This window comes from Cupressus sempervirens, chromosome 3 (genome assembly GCF_028749045.1).
Source record: "Cupressus sempervirens isolate cs-2001-9-10 chromosome 3, ASM2874904v1, whole genome shotgun sequence".
Classification (NCBI taxonomy): Eukaryota; Viridiplantae; Streptophyta; class Pinopsida; order Cupressales; family Cupressaceae; genus Cupressus; species Cupressus sempervirens.
In genome coordinates, this window is record NC_143120.1 from 226,672,572 (window position 1) to 226,695,853 (window position 23,282).

Here is a 23,282-nt window from a genome sequence, read left to right on the forward strand (position 1 = left end):
CGAGGGTAAGTTGAGAGTTGAAAGGTTTAATGGGTAGAACATCTAGTTGTGGAAGATGTAAATGGAAGACTATCTTTATCAGAAGGTTTATGGAAGCCATTAGAAGGCAAAGCCAAGAATCAGGGATCTATGTCAAATGATGAATGGGATCTTTTGGACAAAAAGGCACTTGGCAACATTTGATTATGCCTAGTACCATCGATAGAATTTAATATTAGGGTATGTGCAGGATCATGGTGTGCCAAAAATTGGCAATCTAAAAAATATGTAGTTCTGAAATGCCTCAAAGAATTTCAAAATCTATTCCAACTTTTTTTCCACCCATCTTAATACGAAATGAAAACAATCAATACCTTTATAATTCCTACTATATCTTTCAATACCAACCTTATATGGTCATGTTTAAAACATCCTAAAAATGTGTTTTTGGCTTGTTCTTATGTGTTTTTTACTTCAAGCATGTAGCTGATGACTTTTTTTTAACCAAAATTTGATGTAATGAAAAGGGTTTCTTAAGAATGTTCTTAGCTTTTCATAAATGTAAGGTTTGTCAAATTATGAGTTTAGTAAGTAATTATTACTTATTTTCTAATGGAGTTAGCTACAAAGTACTGATTGACATACTGGTTGAAAAATAGCTATAACTCTCAAACCATATAAGATTTGTGAAATCCAAAAGATGCATCACATTCTATGCTTCAAATAGTATAAGAAAAAAAATAGAAAACCTTAATTTTGATTTCTTTTGAACTAGTTAAGGTGGTTAGACATGGGATTTTTTAATTCTGAAAATGGTATAGTAGAAAATTCATAATTAATTATTTATTTAGAATTAAAATTCCCAAAAATATGTGTCACATCCAGGCAGGAGTCTAATTTTTATATCTAAAATTATATTTAGAAATATTATCATTTGATTATGATTAAGGTGGTCAGACATACACCTACTTTTTATTTTTGCTCTAAAATTTTTGTAGTACTGCATTAAAATCTAAACTTTTGACCAATCAAATAATCTTTTCTCCAGATAAGGCCTTGAAGTTTAGAAACTAGATTCAATTTCCTACAGATTATTTTCTTACAACTTTCTAATATAAAGTCCAGAACCACTTTAAAATTATGTGTCACGTTGACATAACCCTGATTTGTTAGTTTTTCACTGCCACTTAAGGCCATAGTTTGGTACACCATGATCTGCACATAACCATTACAAAAGCAAAGACAATAGAAGAGTTTATGAAAACCCTAGTGACACTGTATGAAAAGCCCTCCACTTCAAACAAGGTATTTCTCATGAAGTGTTTATTTAATATGAAAATGATAGAAGGTGGATATGTTGTAGATCATTTAAATGATTTTAATACTATTAGTAGTTAATTATCTTCTATGGGTATCAATTTTGAACAAAACATTAGGGCTCTCTTGATTTTGTGTTCTTTGCCTAAAAGCTAGAATGGCTTGGTAATGGCTATGAGTAATTATGTTCTTAGATCTAGTACTCTAAAATATGATGATGTGATCGATGTTATTTTGAGTGAGGAACCTCATAGAAAATTTTGAAGTGGATCTACATCAAGAAGTGCTTTGAATGCACAAAGTAGGGGCAGAACAACTGAGAGAGGAAGTAATTCTAAAAATTGGGGAAGTCAAGGGGAAAGTCAAAGGGGAGGAGGTCTCAATCAAGAGGACTAAACGACTATTGGTACTGTGGGAAACTAGGTCATAAAAAGAAAGATTGTTGGTATCGAAAGAAAAATGAAAGAGATAAACCAGATGGAGACAAGGAGGCAAATGTGGTAAATAAAAAATCTGAAGAGGATTAATTGCTTCTGTCTTTTGAAAGTGTTGATGATTCATAGGTTTAAGATTCTGGTGCTTCATTTAATGGTACACCTCATAGAGGTTATTTCCTTGATTATGTCCAAGGGGATTTTGGGCTTGTTTATTAGATTGTTGGAAAGGGAAAAATTAAGATTAAGTTGCAGAATGGGAATCATTGGCTACTACATGAGGTAAGACATGTTCCAAAGTTGATTAAGAATTTAATTTCAGCAAGGCAACTTGGTGATGAGGGTTGTGTAGTTAATTTTAATGATAAAAATTAGAAAGTTTCAAAAGGTTCCCTTGTAGTAGTAAAAGGTGTGAAAGTAGGCACCTTATAACTTTATACAGGTCATATTGTTCCTTCTACTTTAATTGTTTTAGAGAAAAATGAATGTTTAGAAACAATTGCTGTAGTTGAGAAGAGAGAACAAATAGTTGTTGTAGATTCTGATATAGCGTTGTGGCACAATAGACTTGGGCACATGAGTGAGAAAGGTATGAAAGTACTTCATTGAAAGAAATTTTTACTAGGTTTGAAATGTGTCAATATGGATTTCTATGAAAGTTGTGTGTATGCAAAACAAAAGAGGGTTATTTTTGTAAAGACTGAAAAGGAAAACAAAAAGGAGAAATTAGAGCTTGTGCATACAGATGTATGGGGACCAGCTCAGGTATCTTCCCTTGGTGTCTCTCATTATTATGTTACATTTATTGATGATGCAACTTGAAAAGTAAGGGTTTATTTCCTTAGATAGAAATCTGATGTATTTCAAACTTTTAAGAAATGGAAATGCTTGTTTGAAAATGAGACTGGTAAGAAATTAAAATGTCTTAGATTTGATAATGGTGGTGAGCATTACAATCGTGAATTTAAAGATTATTGCTCCACTAATGGTATTCATAGACATAAAACTATTCCAAGGACTCCACAAGAAAATAGGGTGGTTGAACACATGAACACAACTATAATGGAGCGTGCAAGGAGCATGAGGTTGCATGTTGGGTTTCCCTTACACATGTGGGTAGAGGTTGTCAATACTATTTTATATTTGATTAATAGAGGTATCTCTACTCCTTTGGGTTGTGGTATTCCAGAGGAAGCATGAAATGGTAAGAAGGTGAGTTATTCTTTTCTCAAAACCTTTGGTTGTGAAGCATTTTCTCACATAGATTCTAAAAATAGAACCAAGCTAGAAGCTAAGTCAAAGAAATATGTATTTGTTGGATATTTCATTAATTAATTTGGTTATAGGCTTTGGGATTTTGAAAATCATAAAAATTTAAGAAGTAGGAATGTCATATTCAATGAGAAAGTGTTGTACAAAGATCTGTTGTAGCAACATGAGAAGAAAGCAGATGATTATGTAATGTTGGATGATACTCCAAAAGCTGATTTTCCAACCATTCCTCATGATATGCAACAACCGCAACAACAAATACCACACATACCAATGAATATTAGATGGTCAACAAGGCAAATTAGACCTCCAAAAATATTCTCTCCCTCTTTGTATTCAATTTTACTTACTGGTGTTGGTGAACCTAAATGTTATGATGAAGTTGTGCAAGTGGATACTAATATTTAGTGGGAGTCTGCAATGAAAGACGAAATGGACTCTTTGTTCAAGAATAAGACATGGGATTTATGTAAGTTGCCTACAGGTAAAAGAGCTTTACAAAATAAGTGGGTTTATAGGTTGAAAGAAGAAGAAGGAGGTAAGAAAAGATTTAAAGCCAGGTTAGTTGTGAAAGGATTTGCACAGAAAAAGGGCATTGATTTTGCTAAGATATGTTTCCATGTTGTTAAGATGATTTCTATTCGTACTATTTTAAGTCTTGTGGCTACTAAAGATTTGTATTTAGAGTAGCTTGATGTTAAAACAATCTTCCTTCATGATGATTTGAATGAAGAGATATATATGGCTCAGCCATAGGGATTTACAGTCAAAGGTAAGGAGAACTTAGTGTGCAAATTGAAGAAAAGTTTATATGGCTTGAAGCAAGCACCTCAGCAATGGTATCTAAAATTTGACAGTTTTATGCATAAGCATGGATACAATACGTTTCATTTAGATCATTGTGTTTATTTTAAGAGGTTAGATGATGACAGCTACATTATTTTATGTTTATATGTTGATGATATGCTTTTAGCTGAGTCTAATATGGATCACATTAAGGGGTTGAAATGCCAATTAGCACATGCATTTGCTATAAAGGATTTGGGGGTAGAAAAAAAATTCTTGGTATGAAGATTTGCAGAGATAGGAAGAACAAAAAATTGACGCTATCTCGGGCTGATTATGTGGAGAAGGTGTTGCAATGTTTCTCTATGGAGAATGCTAAAGCTGTCAACACACCTTTACCTGGTCATTTGAAGTTGACTAAGGAGATGTGTCCCAAGACACAAGAAGAGTAGGATAAGATGTCCAAGGTACCCTATGCTTTAGTTGTAGGAAACTTGATGTATGTTATGGTATATACCAGGCTAGATATTGCACATGCAGTGAGAGTTGTTAGTAAGTATATGAGTCATCCAGGAATTGAGCATTGGAATGCAGTCAAATGGATTCTTAGATATTTGAGAGGAACATCCAATAAGTGTTTACATTTTGGGGGCTCTACCACTATTTTACAAGGCTATGTTGACTCAGATTTGGCAGGGGATATTGATACCAAGCAAAATACTATAGGTTATGTCTTTACTATTGGTGGGACAACCATGAGTTAGGTTTCTAGGTTATAGAAGGTTAATGCTTTATCCACAACAAAGGGAGAGTATGTAGCTACTACAATGGTAACCAAGGAGATGATATGGCTTCAATTCTTCTTGGAAGAATTGGGACACCCTTAGAGGGATAATTATTTGTTTACAAATAGTCAAAGTGCCATTCATCTTGCAAAGAATTCAACTCTACATTCAAAGATCAAACACATATAGTTGCAGTACCATTTCATTTGGTCAGTTTTGGAGGATGGATAGTTAAAGCTAGAGAAGATACATACAAATGACAATCTAGCAGATATGTTTATAAAGGTAGTAACAAGGCAAAAGCTAAACTCCTCTGCTTCAGTTGGTCTTCTAGACTGAACATGAATAAAAGAACAATAGAGTCTAGGGTAGTTTCGTCCAATGGGAACCCCATATGGTAGCAGTATAGCTATGAGATCAGTCTCCAAGTGGGAGATTGTTGTTTAGTGTGGAGCTTGATCAGTCCCCAAGTGGGAGATTGTTAGTTTGTGGTGATTGATCAAGAAAGTACTATACATTCTTCATAAATTCTTTTGGATTTGGGGCATCACCCTAAAAAAACAATTGGGTCATAGCCAATGTATTGTTGACATATGGCCAACACGTTGTAACTCTAAAGCAACATAAAAATACTTTTATAAAAGGGCTTAGGGTTAGGGATTACTTCATTATAGTGATGCCAAAATTGGTTCTTGCAGTAGTATTGAGCTGTAAGGGATTACAGATTGTAATTAATTTGTAATCACTAGATCGTAATAATATTGGACTTATTGTTTGGTGAATGTAGCCTAGGGATTGGGTGAACCACATTAAATCTTGGTGCCTTGTGTTATTTTCTGAGTGATCTATTATTTTTTGTTATTGGTTATTTTTGCATGTAATTGTTATTTCTATTTGTGGTTTAATCCTAATATTGAAGGTCTAGTCGGTAGGCTCACTGCTTTTGAGCTATCTAACTTTGATAATTACAAACCTAAAAATATTGAATCTACTTTCAAAACTAAGTTTTCATTAGAGGAACCTAATATGAAGAAGAAGAAGAAAAAGACAAAATATGTGTCTAGTGATAGTAAGATAGATGAGGAGGATGTAGATCTACTTGAAGCACTATTGGCAAAGAGATTTCACAGAGGTAAAGGTAAGTTTAAAGGTAAACTACCTATCATTTTTTTCAATTTCAATGAGGTTGGTCATATTGCTGCTAGATATCCAGAGAAGAAGAACTACAGAGCTGGTGACAAGTACAAAAGTAGAAGAGATGAAAATAACAAAGATTTCAAAGACAAAGGAAAGAAGTCTTGCTACATTGTTGAAGAAGAAACAAGAGATGAATCTAATGAACATGATGATCAAGTGGTGTATGTTACAATGAAGGACGAATTTGATGAAGACGAGGCAACTACACTTGTGTCTTTTGTGAACAAGAATGATAGATGGATCATTAACAATGGGTGTTCACATCACATGACTAGAAATAAAAGTAAGTTCATTACCTTGAATTGTTATGATGGAAATAGTGTAAGATTTGGTAATGATGCACCATGTTTGATAAGAGGAAAAGGTTCTATCGAGCTCATAGAAAAGATTTTATGTGATAATGCTTATTGTGTTGAAGGACTTAACTATAATCTATTGAGTGTGTCATAACTAAATAATTCATGATCTAAGGTTGAGTTTGAAAACAAGATTGCTAAGATATATGATACTAATAGAAAACTGATTGGAAAGGGTGATCAAACTAGAAGTAATCTATTCTACCTTGATATAGATGATGCTACCTATCTAGTTGTAGAATTTGATGATGTGTGGCTATGGCACAAGAGGTTATGTCATATTAATTTTGATAACTTGGTTAGTATCAGTAACATGAAAAAATTTATAGGCTTGTCTAAGTTGAAGAAGCTTGGCAATATAATGTGCTAAAAATGCCACTTAGACAAGATGACAAAGTCAATTTTTAAAAGTAAAACTCATACCTCTAAAGGAATACTAGAGATTGTTCATACTGACTTGTGTGGACCAATTAAAGTGGAAAGCTACAAAGGATATAAGTACATTATGTTGTTTGTTGTTGATTATTCTAGAATGATGACAATTATGTTTCTGAAACAAAAATCTGGTGCTTTCCAAATGTTTAAGTGGTACTTAGCAAGAGTTGAAAAGGAAATAGGTAAAAGTTTGAAATGTTTGAGATCTAATAGAGGAGGAGAATTTACATCAAATGAGTTTGAGATGTTCTGTAATGACAAAGGAATTAGAAGACAAACATTTTCTCCTAGAACCCCTCCACAAAATGGAATTTCTAAAAGGAGGAACAAGTTTGTGATGGACTATGCTAGGACACTCATGATGGAGAAAAATGTTTCTTTAAAATACTGGAGAGAAGTTGTAAATATAGTTTTTATACCTTGAACCATGTACAAGTAAAAACAAAGTACTCATTCAACATCTTTTGAACTATGGTATGGATACTCACCTAATGTAAAATATTTTAAGGTATTTGGAAGCAAATGCTAAATTCTTAAAAATTTCAGGATTGGTAAACTTGACGCAAAAAGTGAAGAAGGTATATTTCTAGGATATTCCACAAGAAGTAAAGCTTAGAAGTTTTTACATACTAACACTAAAAAATTTGTTGAAAGTGCAAATGTGAAATTTGATGAATATACAAAAGTATATGAGGCTGAACCTATGAAGGAACCAAAAGGATACAAATTATTTGTATACTTTTATGAACGTATGCCTGTTGAAGAAGATGCTACAAGTCAAGTTACAAATCAACAACAAGTTTCAGTGACTGTCAAATCACGTACTATGAATGTCGAGTTGGATTTAGGAACTGAGCTACATTTAGGTGCCAAGTTATAGAATGATGTTGAGGCACATTTTGATTCTGAGATTAGTGTACATGAAAGAGATGTTGAATTACCTAATAGAGAGGCACATAGTGATTCAGAAGTTGAGAGACCAAACGAAGAAACTAGAGGTGAACCAAGATTGTCTAAATATGTTAAGCTCAACATCATCTAGCTGCACAAATCATTGGAGATAAAGATGCTAGACCATTGACAAGAAAGGATTTGAGAAATTATACATACTTGTTGAGAATGAAAGAACCCAAAATAGTTAAAGATGCCTTAAAAGATATGAACTGGAGTAAAGCCATGGAAGAAGAGATTGAACAAATTGAGAAAAATAAGACATGGACTCTAGTTCCTAGACTAGAAGACAAAAATGTGATTGGTACCAAGTGGGTATATAGAAACAAGTTAGATGAAAATTTTGAAGTCACAAGGAAAAGGGCAACAATAGTCTATAAATGATATGCACAAGAAGAAGGAACTAACTATAGAGAAACATTTTCCCCTATTGCTAGATTGGAAGGAGTAAGAACTTTTCTTGCTTATTCTATATAAAAAGGTTGCAAAGTTTATCAAATGGAGGTTAAGGCTACTTTTTTTAATGGTTTATTAGAGCAAGAAGTTTATATAGAACATCTAGAAGGATTTGTTGATGCTAACAATAAAAACATGGAATGTACATTACACAAAGCTTTATATGGTTTGAAGTAAGCACCAAGAGCATGGTATGAGAGACCTCATTATTATCTTGTGAAGATTGGATTTGAAAGCACTGATGATAACAACAATATTGTACTTGAAGACATAGAAAGACAAATGTATTTTGTTATCTAAATTGTTTGTCGATGATATCATATTTGGAGGTCAAGATACTTTATGTAAGGCTTTTGAAAATGAAAGGAAGAAAGAATTTGAGATGTCTATGTTTGGAGAGATCAAGTTTTATGTGGGTTTGCAAGCACACCAAATGAAATATGTATACATCACTCAGTAAAAGTATGTTAAAGAGATACTGAAAACTTTTGGATTGGAGGATTCTAAGCTAGTAAGTACACCTATGGTGATAAGACATAAATTGTCAACAAATGATGATTCAAATGAGGTGAATCAAACATTATATAGGTCTATGATTGGAAAATTACAACATGTAGTACATAGCAGACCTGATATAGCATTATCTAAATATGTTGCTACTGCAGTAAATTGTACAAACATTGTATGGATCAAACAGCTACTCAAAGGTATGAAGGAAGAGATCACTAAACTAGTGATACTTTACTGTGATAATACAAGTGCTATAAATATATCAAAGAATCTTGTGACGCATAAAAAGACTAAGCACATTGCAATCAAGTATCATTACTTGACGGAATTAGTTCAAGATAAAGAGGTGAAGATGGAATATGTTAACACAAAAGGGAAAATTGTTGATATCTTCACAAAAGCATTACCCAAGGATGCTCATGACTATCTAAGAGGTAAACTAGGGGTGATACTCCTATCAAAGGCTATCTAAGAAACAAAAGGAGTGCCCTACATCAAACAAGTTGATTGACATATGTTACACATTGATGCAGTGGATCTTACTTTAGGATTTGCCTAAGGTAATCAAAGAGTTGGATTTACAAATTAATCACAAGCAAGGTGACAGAAGGAGAAACTGAAGATGTTCATATATGTATATTAAGATGACAAGTCTTTGATATTCTTGTCAAAGAGGGAGATATACAAGGAAACTAAATAGAAACCTAAGAGATATTGAAGATAAACATTGTTAACAACACATAAAGGAATTGAATACAGAGGGAGAAATTCTGACTGCAAAGAGACAAAGTGTATATGTTAATTACATCTACCTTGTAAGAGGAAAATAATGTAGAGGGAGATATAAGGAGTAATTTAGAGGGAGTCATAAGGATGAGTTGATTTTCTGTTCATCAAAACATAACAAAATTTTGTAACATATTCAAAAGATGAAAGTTACTAATAGAGGGGGAGATTTCAACACAAGGAATTATTTTCTTTTTGGTATTTTTTTGGTCTTACTATTTAAACCTAGTTAGTTTGGTTTGCCATCAATGCCAAAGAGGGAGATTGTTTCAAGTATGATAAATGTGTTTCAATCATTATTTTTTCATTGATGTCAAACTTGCTATTTGTTGGTAAGACAACTGCTTATATGATTTAAGTACTATCACTTGTTTGATTGATGAAGAGGATTTGATCAAATGATGTAGAAATAGCACCTAGAGGAAAGGTTGAGTTATGATATGGAAAAGGAGTACAAGAATCAACTAAGACAATGGTTGTTGGATACAATTGTTCAATTCTGTGTTGTCTTTGATGTCACACAAATGTCATATCAGTCATCAGACAGAGTCTACCAAGCTCAGATGGTCAGCAAGGAAAAGGATAGAGTCCACCAAGCTCAGATGGTCAGCAAGGAAAAAGATAGAGTCTACCAAGCTCAGATGGTTAGCAAGGCAAAGGATAGAGTCTATCAAGCTTAGAAGGTTAGTAAAGAAAATTTGTAGTGTCTACCAAGTAGACAATTGTTATCGAGCTTTCAAGGTTAAACAAAGAAATTTAATTGTTAATTAGCTCACTCGGTCATCAAAAAAAAATATGGTAGAAACAGTTCTTACTGAGCTCTCGTGGATAGAGAAGGAATTTAGTTCTTACCGAGTAAACTTGGTAGCCAAAGGATTTTACAAAAGTTGCAATGTTAACCAAGTCAAGATGGTTAACTCGGGAAATTTTTGGAAGCAGTATTTACCAAGTAGGGTCAGCCAAATGAAGGATTTTATTGATTTTTGAAATAATGTCTATTTGTTTAAAGTAATATATGTAGCCGACTGATGTAAGGTTTATTGGAAAATGTATCATGTGAATGAGCCGACTTGATAATCTGAATGGTATAAATAAGAGTTCAAGTTGTGAATTCCAAGTGTGGAAGTGGATTTGATATGATATGAGGACTGATTATTGTGGAAGCAAATTTGAATAATGATCAGAGATCATTGAGGAGTAGCAAAGCCATATTTGATCAAGGAGGATCTAATAATGCAGAAGAGAGACCTGTAATTAGAAAATTCAATTGCATCTTGTTTAGGTCAATTCATTGTTGCTTTCTAAAAATTGTAGCAGTGATTTCAAATCTCTTAACAAACTTGGTTTAATAACCATTTTGTAAATCCTTTAATAAGGTTATAGTTCAGTTGAATTGTTCTAAAGACCTCTAGCAAGGCCACTCCTAACAGGGTGATCAAAATCTTCTAACAGGGTCACACCTAACAGTGTGTATTGTAACCTTTAACAAGGTTGGCTCCTAACAGGGCTCACTTCAGAAGAGTGAAAACTGGCAACTAGTTACTTGGTGGTTTTCCCCATATTGGGTTTCCACCTTAAATTTGGTGTCTCTTGTGTTCATTTTGGTTTCAATTGCATGCATGAATGCTTGAAGATCAGTAACAGTTTAACTTACCTAGTTACAACATTTTTGTTATGTTTACCGAGTATCAGAAGTAACTAGATCTTTAAGATATCTAAGGAATCTGTGGATTAATTTTTGTAAGTAATTGATTCACCCCCCCTCTTAGTTACCCTATCTTTAATCCCAACAATTGGTATCAGAGCTTTTGGTGCTTATAGGAAAAGATTGCAAGGATCTAAGCCAAAGATTCAGATGTCTTACAAGAGGGAAATTCCAAGACTTAATAGGGACAACTTCTCAGCATGGCAAGGATTGATGAGACTTCGTCTGGTTTCTATTGGTGATTTGGGATTGAAGTATCTTGATGAAAAATATGTAGAACCTGCTAACACACTATCTGTCAATGATATTATTGAAAAGAAGACTCACAACAACATTATGATAGATATAGCATCTGCTCTGAGTTATGAAGAATTTGATGACATCAAATATTGCAAAATTTCCTTTGAAATGTGGAACAAGTTGAAAGAGATCTATGGAGGAGATGATAATGTGAGAAGAGCCAAAGCAGAAAGTTTGAGAGGACAATTTGATCAAATGAGGATGAGAGAAGATGAAAATATTGTAAAGTATGTTGAAAGAATCAAAGCATGTGTTAGTGCAATCAAAGCATCTGGAGGAGATATCAAGGAGGAGAAAGTTATAAGTAAAGTTCTTAGAATTCTACTTCCTATCTATGCAATCAAAGTCTCTACAATTCAAGAAAGAAGATGTGAAGAAAATCACAAGATAAATTTAGAGGCCATAGTTGGAAGATTGACTGCATTTGAGCTAGACAGCTATGATAATTATGTTCCAGCTACCAAGAACATTGAATTAGCATTTGAAGCCAAGATTTTACTCAAAGAAAAAGGGAAGAAGACAAAAGATCCACAATCAGACAATGATGAAGAATCAGAACAAAGTTCAGATAGTGATCTTGAGGTGGTTGAAGCTATACTAGCAAGGAAATATTTAAGAGGCAAAGGGAAATACAAAGGTAAGGTTCCTATAATCTATTTTTCTTCTAAAAAAATTACACATATTGTTGCTAGATGCCCAAATAAGCAGAACAAGGATGAGAAGAAAGGTCACAAGTACAATGGCAAGAAAGAATTCAAGTCATTCAAGGATAAAGGTAAGAAAACATGTTTCACGGCTAAAGATTTTGATGATTCTGATGATGAAGAAGAAGATGAAATTGTCTACATTGCTATGAAAGATGAATTTGATAATGATGAAGAAATGGAACTTATTTCTCACATGAGTAAAAATGATACATGGATTATAGATAGTGGTTGTTCTCATCACATGACTGGTGATAAAACTAAGTTTGAACATTTTGAAGACTATGATGGTGGCAGTGTAAGATTTGGCAACAATGAACTTTGTTGCATAAAAGGAAAAGGAAGAATCTCTCTGACCAAGGAACTTGTATGTGATAATGCATATTGGGTAGAGGACTAAAGCACAATCTTTTGAGTGTGGCATAGCTACTCAATAATGGATTTAAAGTAGAATTCAAGCAAGGAAGAGCAAGACTGCTGAATGAAAAAGGTCAGCTGATTGGATCAAGCACTCAAACAAAAAGTAATTTATTTTATCTTGAACTTGGTGAATGTTCATGTTTTATTGCTCAAATTGAAGAGAGTTGGTTATGACATAGGAGGTTATGTCATGTAAACTTTGACAACTTGATAAAAATTAGTAAATTTAGGAAAGTAAGAGGCATTCCTAACATAAAGAAACCTGAGGTTGGTCTATGCAAGAATTGTCAAATTGGTAAAATCAGAAAAACTAGTTTTAAAAGCAAGAACTATCAGACTAAAGAAGTTCTAGAAATTGTGCATACTAATTTGTATGGACCTATTGGCATTGAAAGTTATACTAGTGAGAAATTTTTCATTTTTTTTGTTGATGACTATTCAAGAATGATGACTATCATGTACCTAAGAGAGAAATTAGAAGCATTTAAAAAGTTCAAATGGTATTTGGCAAGAGTAGAAAAGGAAACGGGCAAAAGACTAAAATGTTTAAGGTTTGACAGAGGTGGTGAATTCATTTCACATGAGTTCAATAACTTTTGCATTGAAAGGGGAATCAAAAGATAAGTTTCAACACCTAGAACTCCTGAACAAAATGGAATAGTAGAAAGAAGGAACAGATCTGTCATAGACTGTGCAAGAACCTCAATGATTGAGAAAAACATTGCTATCAAATACTAGAAGGAAGCTATCAGCACTATAGTTCATACCTTGAACCGAGTACAGATGAAAAAAGATTCATTCAAAACCCCCTATGAGTTATGGTATGGCTACAAACCCAATGTAATTTACCTAAAAGTATTTGGAATCAAATGTTACATTTTGAAAGATTCTAGAAAAGGTAAATTTGATGTAAAAGGTGATGAAAGAATATTTTTGAGATACTCTTGCAAAAGTAAAGCATATAGATGTTTCAACTTGTCTACTCACAAAGTCATAGAAAGTGCACATGTGAAAGTTGATGAGTTTGCAAAAAGAACAAAAGAAGAAAGCAAAAGGGAACCTGAAGACTATAGGAGATTTGTTTACATTGAACCTAATACAATGCCAAATACATCTGTCAATCAGGAATCTTCAACTCCCGATGTAACGCCCCGCCAAGCGATCCAAAAGAATTAACCTAAAGTTTCTCTAAGTTGCTAAACATTTTTTTTTTAAAAGTAAGAAAGTATGACATACACATCAAACACATAGTAGCAGAAGCAATAACGTGTAATCATCGACAAACATACATTGCAAGTTACATTTCTTAAAGATCCCAAGATGTTGAGTCACGTTTAAATTTAATTAAATCTAAGTCTAACAACTATCACATACATATGAAAGAATAATCAGAAAGTCCCATATCCATAATATACATTTGTTTTGAATGCCTCTCGGCAAATTAATTCGGAATGCTCAATCATCCACTGTACAAGTCACAGGGTATGAAAGGCTTAAAAGAATATACATATGTAAAGATCAAGATATGACATCCTTAAATCCATGATACAAAGTACAGTAAAAATATATGAAACTATTCACCATACATGATACATCCATACATCCATAATGATAAAACATCTATCATAAAATCTAACCATCCATCATAATAATCCAAGAACATAGTGAAGGTAAATGCCAATCACGAAAACTCTAGCCACGGTGACCACGGAACGGATCTCAATGGTAAGAGTAAAAGCACTACCACCCAACCGAGTGGAACCTAAATGGTCCACTCCCATCGCGCTGAGGAGATAGTCTCAAGTCCCAAATAGGATAACAAAACCTATAATCAAAATTACTCTCTAAGTCCAGGAAATCCTATAAGTATGCTAACTCAAGGGTTCCTAAAAGATCGACATCTAAATCCCAGAGGTACCACAAGACACGTAGGAAACCTAATATGCAAGCGAGAAAGTGTCATCGCAAAAGTCACGTAGAAGTTACCCGAGCAATCCCTTAGGAATCCCGGGTCCCTACTGATCCTGCGGCCATTAGTATCCTCTTGTACTGACGAGGCATACTATGGAATGCAAGGTCGTAACCAAGCGTTCTCTCTACCCCATCCTAGTCTGTACTAGCACTCATGGCATGGGAGAGAACATACAATTATCTTGTTAGGTTCATTTTCTCTCATTTAGTGTAAAATGTTTTCACTTATTAAAAAATGACTTACAATGGGTTTCTCAAGGCAGCCTCTTAGGGCTCCGAACCCCTTTGCAAGCCACTTCCCGACTCTACACATAGATAACCTACCCTAGCTCATGAACTCATAAATCAAAGAATCATAATAAAACCACCTCAGTCCTATATGAGCAACTGAAAAACATCATAAAAAGATAATCCACAAAATTACATCAGTTCTTCATGAGCAATAGATAACATAAAATAGTAATCATGTAATCACGACAGTTCTCTATCAGCAACTGAAGGCATCAATGATAAGTCACAAAATCCAATGGTTCTCTAATGAGCAACCAGAAAGTAATACAAGTATAACTGATCGAGACTCAGAAATGGTTATCAAATATAACTGATCGAGACTCAAAAATGGTTATCAAATATAACTGATCGAGACTCAAAAATGGTTAACTTAGGTATTCTCAAATACATACACCTCAGCTTCACACAAGGAAACTGGAAAGCAACAACAAATAGTAACACAAACATGTCATAGAGCACTTCCTCACATTACCATGGTCAGGTTAAGAAAGATCGAGCCAAATCATCATGACATCACATTCACAACCCCGAGCCTCTGGTAACAACCTGAATTGGTCAACGCTAAACCAACCCCAAAACATTCAAAGTACAAAGACAACATCAAAGTCTCAGAGATTGGATCTGAAAGTATATTATTTGAGTTAAGGTAAGGTTTTTGTTTCGGTTTAATGTCGAATTCAAGTAACAAAGTTTTCATATTTACCCCCTTTACGATTAACCCTTTTCTATAATAACTTCCATTAAGTCAATCTTCCAAATCTACTATCTAATTAGATAGTATTCATTATTAATTAACTTTAATTAAACTAATTTTAATTAAAGTAATCAATAATCATTTGATCTAATTACTTATTTTAATCTATCCATTAATTGTTAAATTATTAATATTTAACCAAAATTATCAATAATTTAATATTTACCATTTATGTAAAATACATTTAATATTTATTTATTAAGTATTAAAAAAAATAAAACTTTTATCAAATAAAAATATATAATAATTTTATTAATTAAAAATTTTAATTAATAATAAAAATCATTTTTTTGTAATTAATATATTAAAGAAAAAAAATGAATTAACAAACTATATATATATATATATATATATATATATATTTTTTAAATAAAAATAAAAAATAAATTAAAAAAAATAAAAAAATAAACTCATTTATTAAAAAACCGTCAGCTTATATAAGCCGACGGCCTGCCACAGTCCTGCGGATGCAGGGCCTGCGGCAGCAGGTACGTCGTACCTACGGTCGCAGTACCTGCGACGCAGGTCTGTCGGCTAAGCTGACCGTGGGGGGTGGGCACGGGGTAATTCCCTCCCCCCCCACAAACTTTATAAAAATTATTATATATATATATATTTTTAAATGAAGTACAATCAATATATATATATATAATTTTTAAACTATATATATATTAAAATAATCCCTTTTTTTTTTCTTAATATATATATATATATATAAATATATGCCTTGAAAGATTGTTTCCTCCTCTATCTTGATATAGAAAATATAGTCATTCATCCAAACGTTTAATCTAGAATCTCGGTATTAAATTCAACCCTTCCCATTTAAATCTCATGTATACAGAAGTTTATAAACAAGCAACTGATAAATACCAATATCGTAATGTTTAAGTATTATTCACAAGGAATTTCAGATTTACAAACCCCAAACACGAAGAAGACAGGAAAGGATAATTGCGTATTAAATTGATAATCGAAAACACAAGACCCTACCTGATCCTGATGCTATTATGCAATCTCCAGGAACTGTAAAAGAATTCGCTCCTCTCAATAACCTTCCTCTGGAAAACTTTCTTTGTATCAGCTTTTTGAAATTCGCTTCCAAAATTGTCTCTCTCCAAAAATTCCCGTCCAACTTCGTATATCACAAAAATGAACCCCCAAAGTTGTGATAAGCAAATTCTCCTCAATTCGGGGCACTAATTGTGCGTTTACCCAAGAAGACTCTTTGCACAACTCAGTTAACTCCAATTTAACTTTTATTATCTTTTCTTATTCTTTTGCATTCAACTTTCATGCACATTAAGTTGAATTATTAAATAACTTTATTTAAAATTTCACTTGACTTCAATTCTTAATTAATTTATTACTTTAAATCGTATGTGCACTTTTAAGAAATTAAAATAACATTATTAATTTTTATAATTTAATCTTTTAATTTAATTCTTATATTTAACTCATGTTTAGATCATGCGATCTAGAATTCTTAATAAATTAATATCTTTCAACTTTTTAATTTATTTTAGAACTTAATTGATAACATATTTAATTAATTTAAATAACAATAATATTTAGCATTTATTTAAAAATGAACTCCAAATATATTATTATTAAATTAAATTAATATTATCCTGTTCTAAATATATCTTTGATCTTTAATCTCCAACTTTAATTCTTTTATTAAATAAATTAATTAATTAAATATAAAGATATCATAATAATTCTTTATTAAATTAAATCATTAATTAATCTTTTTAATTAGACTTAATTAATAGAAAAATACACCAAGGACTCATAAAGCAATATACGAAAACCCATCATAGAAAAATACATACCAAATCAAAAAAAAGGGTTATAATCACGAAATTACATCATTTGATGCATTCGGAGGGTACTTAACTCAGATACTTGTCCTAATTATCAATTAGGACAATTGGCTAAAGGGTTTAGGATTTGGACTTAAGAGTTTATCTCCCCTCCCTTACCATTGAGACAGTGTGATAGGGTACGCTCATCCTGACAATTCAAGGAAGTCGATACCCTGTACCTGCAACCTGCATAAAATCCACGCATGTACAAACACAATATTCTAAGCTAAAAAGACAATGGCAGGAAGTGGTGCATCGTGTAGATCCCGACTAGCAGGTGACTACGACTCCCTTCTTTAACCATATCAGAAACACCATACATAAATAAAACAGCATGCACACCATACACATGCAGTATGGGGTAAGTATCCATAAGAAGCACATGGAATAATAAACCATCTAACTAATCATCATCGATAACTGAAACCATTGAATAATCATCATACATGCATGAAATATAGAGTACCAAGTAATCTCATCATATAATAAACTGAGTGTAAACATCATCTGATAATCTCTAAAATAATAATACTAATCATTAAACATAAATTGGCCTAAAAGAGTTTGGCAATCATATCATAAATGTAGCTCGAAAATGTAAACTAGGGGCAGGCACTACATCCACCCCCCTAGACTTAGGCTTACTCCTGGAAGCCTATAAACAAATAGGGATATAAATCCCATAATCTAGATGCATCCTCCCATGTAGCTGAAGAGTCTTCAGTAGGGTCCCATTGGACCCTTACCTGCTCTATGGTTCGACCCCTGAGGGTCAACTCCCGCTGCTCCAGAATACGTATTGGCTCCAAAGCCAGTTGCCTGTCCTCTACCTGCAATGCATTCCAATCAAGAATATGTACAACATCAGGAATATACTGTCTAAGTACTGAAACATGAAAAACATCGTGAATGCGAGCAAGGCTGGGCGGTAAAGCAAGACGTAGGCAACTGGACCAATCCTCTCAAGAATATCGAATGGTCCCACAAAGCGAGGTGCTAGCTTTGAGCCCTTTCCATAACGAATCGGACTCTTCCGCGGACGCACTCTCAAGAAAACCTTCTCTCCCACAGAAAATTGCTTATCTGACCTATGAGCATCAGCATACTTCTTCTGCCTATCCTGTGCCATTGTCAAGTGCTCTTGGATACGCACCACCTATTGCTCCATGTCACGAAGCATCTCTGGGCCCAACAGGATGCGATCCTCAAGGCTATCCCAACTCAAAGATGTACGACAAGGGCATCCATATAAGGCTTGGAAAGGTTCCATGCCAATAGAACTGTGATACCTGTTGTTGTAAGCAAACTCCACTAGATAGAGATAGTCCTCCCAATGAGTCTGCCTATCCATCACGTACATCCTCAACATATCTTCGAGAACCTGATTCACTCTCTCCGTCTGCCCATCTATCTCTGGGTGATATGCTGAACTGAAATTCAGCTGTGCTCCAAGATCATGCTATAGTGATGTCCAAAATGCGGAAGTGAAAACATGATCCCTATCAGAAATGATCTTTCGGGGAATACCATGTAGTCTCACAATGTCACGCATGAAGACATTAGCTACTGAAGCTGCAGTGTAGGAAGACCTAATTGGTGCAAAATGTGCCACCTTGGTCAACCGGTCAACAGTGACCATGATAGCATCATGACGACGAAGAGTCATAGGTAATCCTACTATGAAATCCATAGAGATGATGTCCCACTTCCATGAAGGAACGAGATTCGGTTGCAAAAGTCCTGCCGGATGCTGGTGTTCTGCCTTGACTCTCTGACACTCAAGACATCTAGCCACGAAATCAGCAATGTCGCGCTTCATCCCGGACCAATAGAATAAACGTCGCAAATCTGCATGCATCTTCTTGACACCTGGATGTGCCGAGTAAGGTGCACGATGGGCCTCTGATAGGATGAATATGTGAAGCTCATCCAGTAGCGGCACATAGATCCTTCCTGAATGTCTCAAAAGGCCATCTAACTCTAGGACATAGCCTGAAAACTTACCCTCCAAGGGTCTCCCTGAATTGATCTCACTGCACACCTCCAGATACCATGAATCAGTGGGGAGTGCCTGAAGTATCTGACACCTCAAATCGACACTAAGAGTCATAGATGATATCACATGTTTCCTGTGACTCAAAGCATCAGCTACAACATTCTCCTTCCCTTGGATATACTTAGCCTCAAAGTCATACTCGCACAAAAACTCCATCCAATGCCTTTGCCTAGCATTCAGATTAGGCTGCGTGAATATGTACTGAAGACTACGATGATCGCTATGTAGTTCAAATCTGTGTCCCAACAAGAAATGTCTCCATCTCACTAAGGCATGAACTACTGCTACTAACTCAAGGTCATGTGTAGGATAATTGAACTCATGATCCTTGAGTTTGTGTGACTCATATGCAATCACTCGACCATTCTGCATTAGAACTGCTCCAATACCCTCAAGGGAAGCATCTGTACACACCATGAAATCACCTTCTGGATTAGGTACTGCTAAGATCGGTGCACTGGTCAGAAGCTCTTTGAGTTTCTGAAATGCTTCTACACACTTTTCTGTCCAAAGAAACTTCTTTCCTTTCCTCTGAAGGGAGGTAATAGGGTGTGCTATTCTGGAGAAGTTTTGAACAAATCTGCGATAATACCCAGCTAGACCCATGAAACTACGAATCTCCGACACAGTAGTGGGTGCAGGCCAATCTACTATTGCCTGGATCTTCGCAGGGTCTACAGAGATACCTTCGCCTGAAATAATGTGTCCCAAATACTGTATCTCTGATTGAAAGAAATCACACTTTTCCGCATTGGCATACAGTTGATTATCTCTCAAGCACCGCAAAACTAAACTCAAATGTTCCTCGTGTTCCTTTTGGGACCTAGAATATATCAGAATATCATCGAGGAACACAAGAACAAATCTATCAAGATAGGAACGGAACACCCCATTCATTAAGCACATGAAAACTGATGGAGCGTTCGTCAGCCCAAAGGGTACCACTATGAACTCATAATGCCCGTAGCGAGTTCGGAAGGCGGTCTTATGAATATCAGCCTCCTTGATGCGAAGTTGATGGTATCCTGACTTAAGATCAATCTTAGAGAACACTGTAGCCCCCTTGATTTGATCAAATAAATCATCAATCCTTTGTAAAGGGTACCTGTTCTTTATTGTCACCTTATTCAGCTGTCTGTAATCAATGCAAAGGTGCAAAGAACCATCCTTCTTCTTCACAAAGAGCACTGGAGCTCCCCATGGTGATACACTAGGTCGAATACTACCCTTGGCCAAAAGTTCCTCTAACTGCAAACGCAACTCACTTAGCTCTTGAGTGGTCATACGGTAAGGAGCTCTAGAGATAGGTTCCGCTCCTGGATTGAGCTCGATGCTAAAATCAATGTCTCTCTTCAGAGGCATGCCTGGAATCTCACTCAGAAAGACATCAGCATACTCCTGTAAAATAGGGTGATCTAGGGTCTTCCTCGTAGATTCTTCCTCATCTAGCTCATTTACCGTAACGACAAATACCTGACATCCCTTACGAAAGCTTCGCTTTAGTTGCATAGCAGAGATCATCCGTAGGGATATAGGCCTCGGTATCCCCACAATCTCAACATCCTTCCCTTGGTCATCCTGACACATAATGGTCTTCTTCCTGCAGTCAATACTAGCCCTATGAGAGCCAAGCCAATCCATACCTAAGACCACATCGTAGGAGCCAAGAGGAATAACTCGAAAATCAACTGAAGTCTCAAACCCTCCTATGCTAAGTCCACACTTATGAACTACAGAATCTATGGAAACTTTAGCGCCTGAGGCTAGTTCCACTTGCCAACCATGATCTTGCTTAACTGACTCCAGCTTACACTTATCAACTAGAGATGGAGAAATGAAAGAATCTGTAGCACCTGAATCAAATAATACAGAGAGAGGTGTACCTCGGATAGCTCCTGTAGTCTCAACTACTGTCCCCTGATGGTCTGCCTGACGGTGATCCACCGCTGCAAATACTCTATGAGAACCACCTGCATTTTCGACTGTAGGCTCAAATGCTGATGGCCTGGGCCCTGAATACTGAGATGCTCGTTGTGGGCAGTATGCTGCAATATGACCAATCTGTCCACACGAATAACATCCTGTGCCTCTACCAGATCCTCTCCCTATAGGTGGTGCATTCGACCGCTGGTGGCTACCCCTGCTAGCAAAAGATTGGTTGCTCTGTGTAGGCCGAGATTGCTGATTTTGTCTATTACGTTGAGCATTGCAATTGATCCTAGAGTTGGATCCATCGCCACCACTCTGTGCCTGAGGGTAAAATCCCTTATGTTGCTGAGGCTGCTGCTGAGAATGCTGCTAAGAATACTAATTCCTCCTAGGGAAAGGAGGCTTCCTGATTCCACCGGAATTGTGGTTGCCCTTAGATCCTGCTATATTAGGCGCTCCCACAAATCCTCCTTGCCCAAAGTTGACACTCTGCTCTACCAGGATAGCTCGATGTACCGCATCGTTGAGGGTCTTAGGCTCAAATACCTTAACACCCCCAATAAAACGGTTGTTCAAGCCTCGAATGAAATGTTGTGCCAACTGTGCTGGGTTGTCACTGAATCTCGAAAAAGGCATGAGCTCATAGAACTTGCGCTCATACTCTACAACGATCATAGTGAACTGTCTCAGGTTATGGAACTCATCTGCTCTATGCTGCTTCCATTCCTCTGGTAGGAATCGCTCATGAAAACTCTCCAGGAAAATCTCCCAAGTGACACTACCCATGTCAATGCCCAACTTCTTCTCCTCAATAGTCCACCAGGTGGCTCCAAATAACTCTAGATTGGTAATGGCAAACCTCGCTTTGACATTACTGTCAAAGTCCTGCATAGCAAAAATCCTGTCAAGGGCAATAAGCCACTGCTCAGCTACATACCCAGAACCTTGCCCATTTAAGGGCTTGATCTTGGACCTCTGAAGATCCTTCATCTGAGAAGATACTATGAATCTATGTCGATCCCTCTAAGGACTCCTAGATCTACGTCTATGCTCATGTCCAACCTGGTGTGCTCTATCCTGCTCAAGAATAGGAGGTAAGCGATCAATAAGGGTTCGCATCATTTTCCTCAGATCAACCTCCTCAGAGTCGGCATGTCCCTCTTCATGGTTCTCTTCCTGATGCTCACTGACATGCTCTTCCCTATTCTCTTCCTGAATGGGGCTCTCGTGGATAGACTCATGAACACTAACATCTCTGCCTCATCCACGGCCTCTGCCACGGCAAGGCTACGACCCCTAATGGAAGATCTCGTCCCAGATACCATCCTACAATAATATCCAAGACACAATATGCTAAAATAACCATGAAACATACTACTGAAATACATATATAAAAGACACATGTTTTGCAAACAAGATATTTTCAGTTTTTAGTTTACCTATAATTTCAGTTTAAGTATAATTTCAATTTTGAAGTTTTGAGTGTTGAAGTATGAATAAAATAGGTAACTAATAGTTTATATACTGTTTCAGTTCAACTAGTTTCAAGTTTTAGTTTAAGGTTTGCATTTTTATTCAACTAGTTAACACTAGTGACGTTCCAATATACCAAAAGCTCCCAATGTAGAAACTTGCGCTCTGATACCAGATGTAATGCCCTGCCAAGGGATCCAAAAGAATTAACCTAAAGTTTCTCTAAGTTTGCTAAACATTTTTTTTTAAAAAAATAAGAAAGTATGACATACACATCAAACACATAGTAGCGGAAGCAATAACGTGTAATCATCGACAAACATACATTGCAAGTTACATTTCTTAAAGATCCCAAGACGTTGAGTCACGTTTAAATTTAATTAAATCTAAGTCTAACAACTATCACATACATATGAAAGAATAATCAAAAAGTCCCATGTCCATAATATACATTTTTTCCGAATGCCTCTTGGCAAATTAATTCGGAATGCTCAATCATCCACTGTACAAGTCACAGGGTATGAAAGGCTTAAAAGAATATACATAT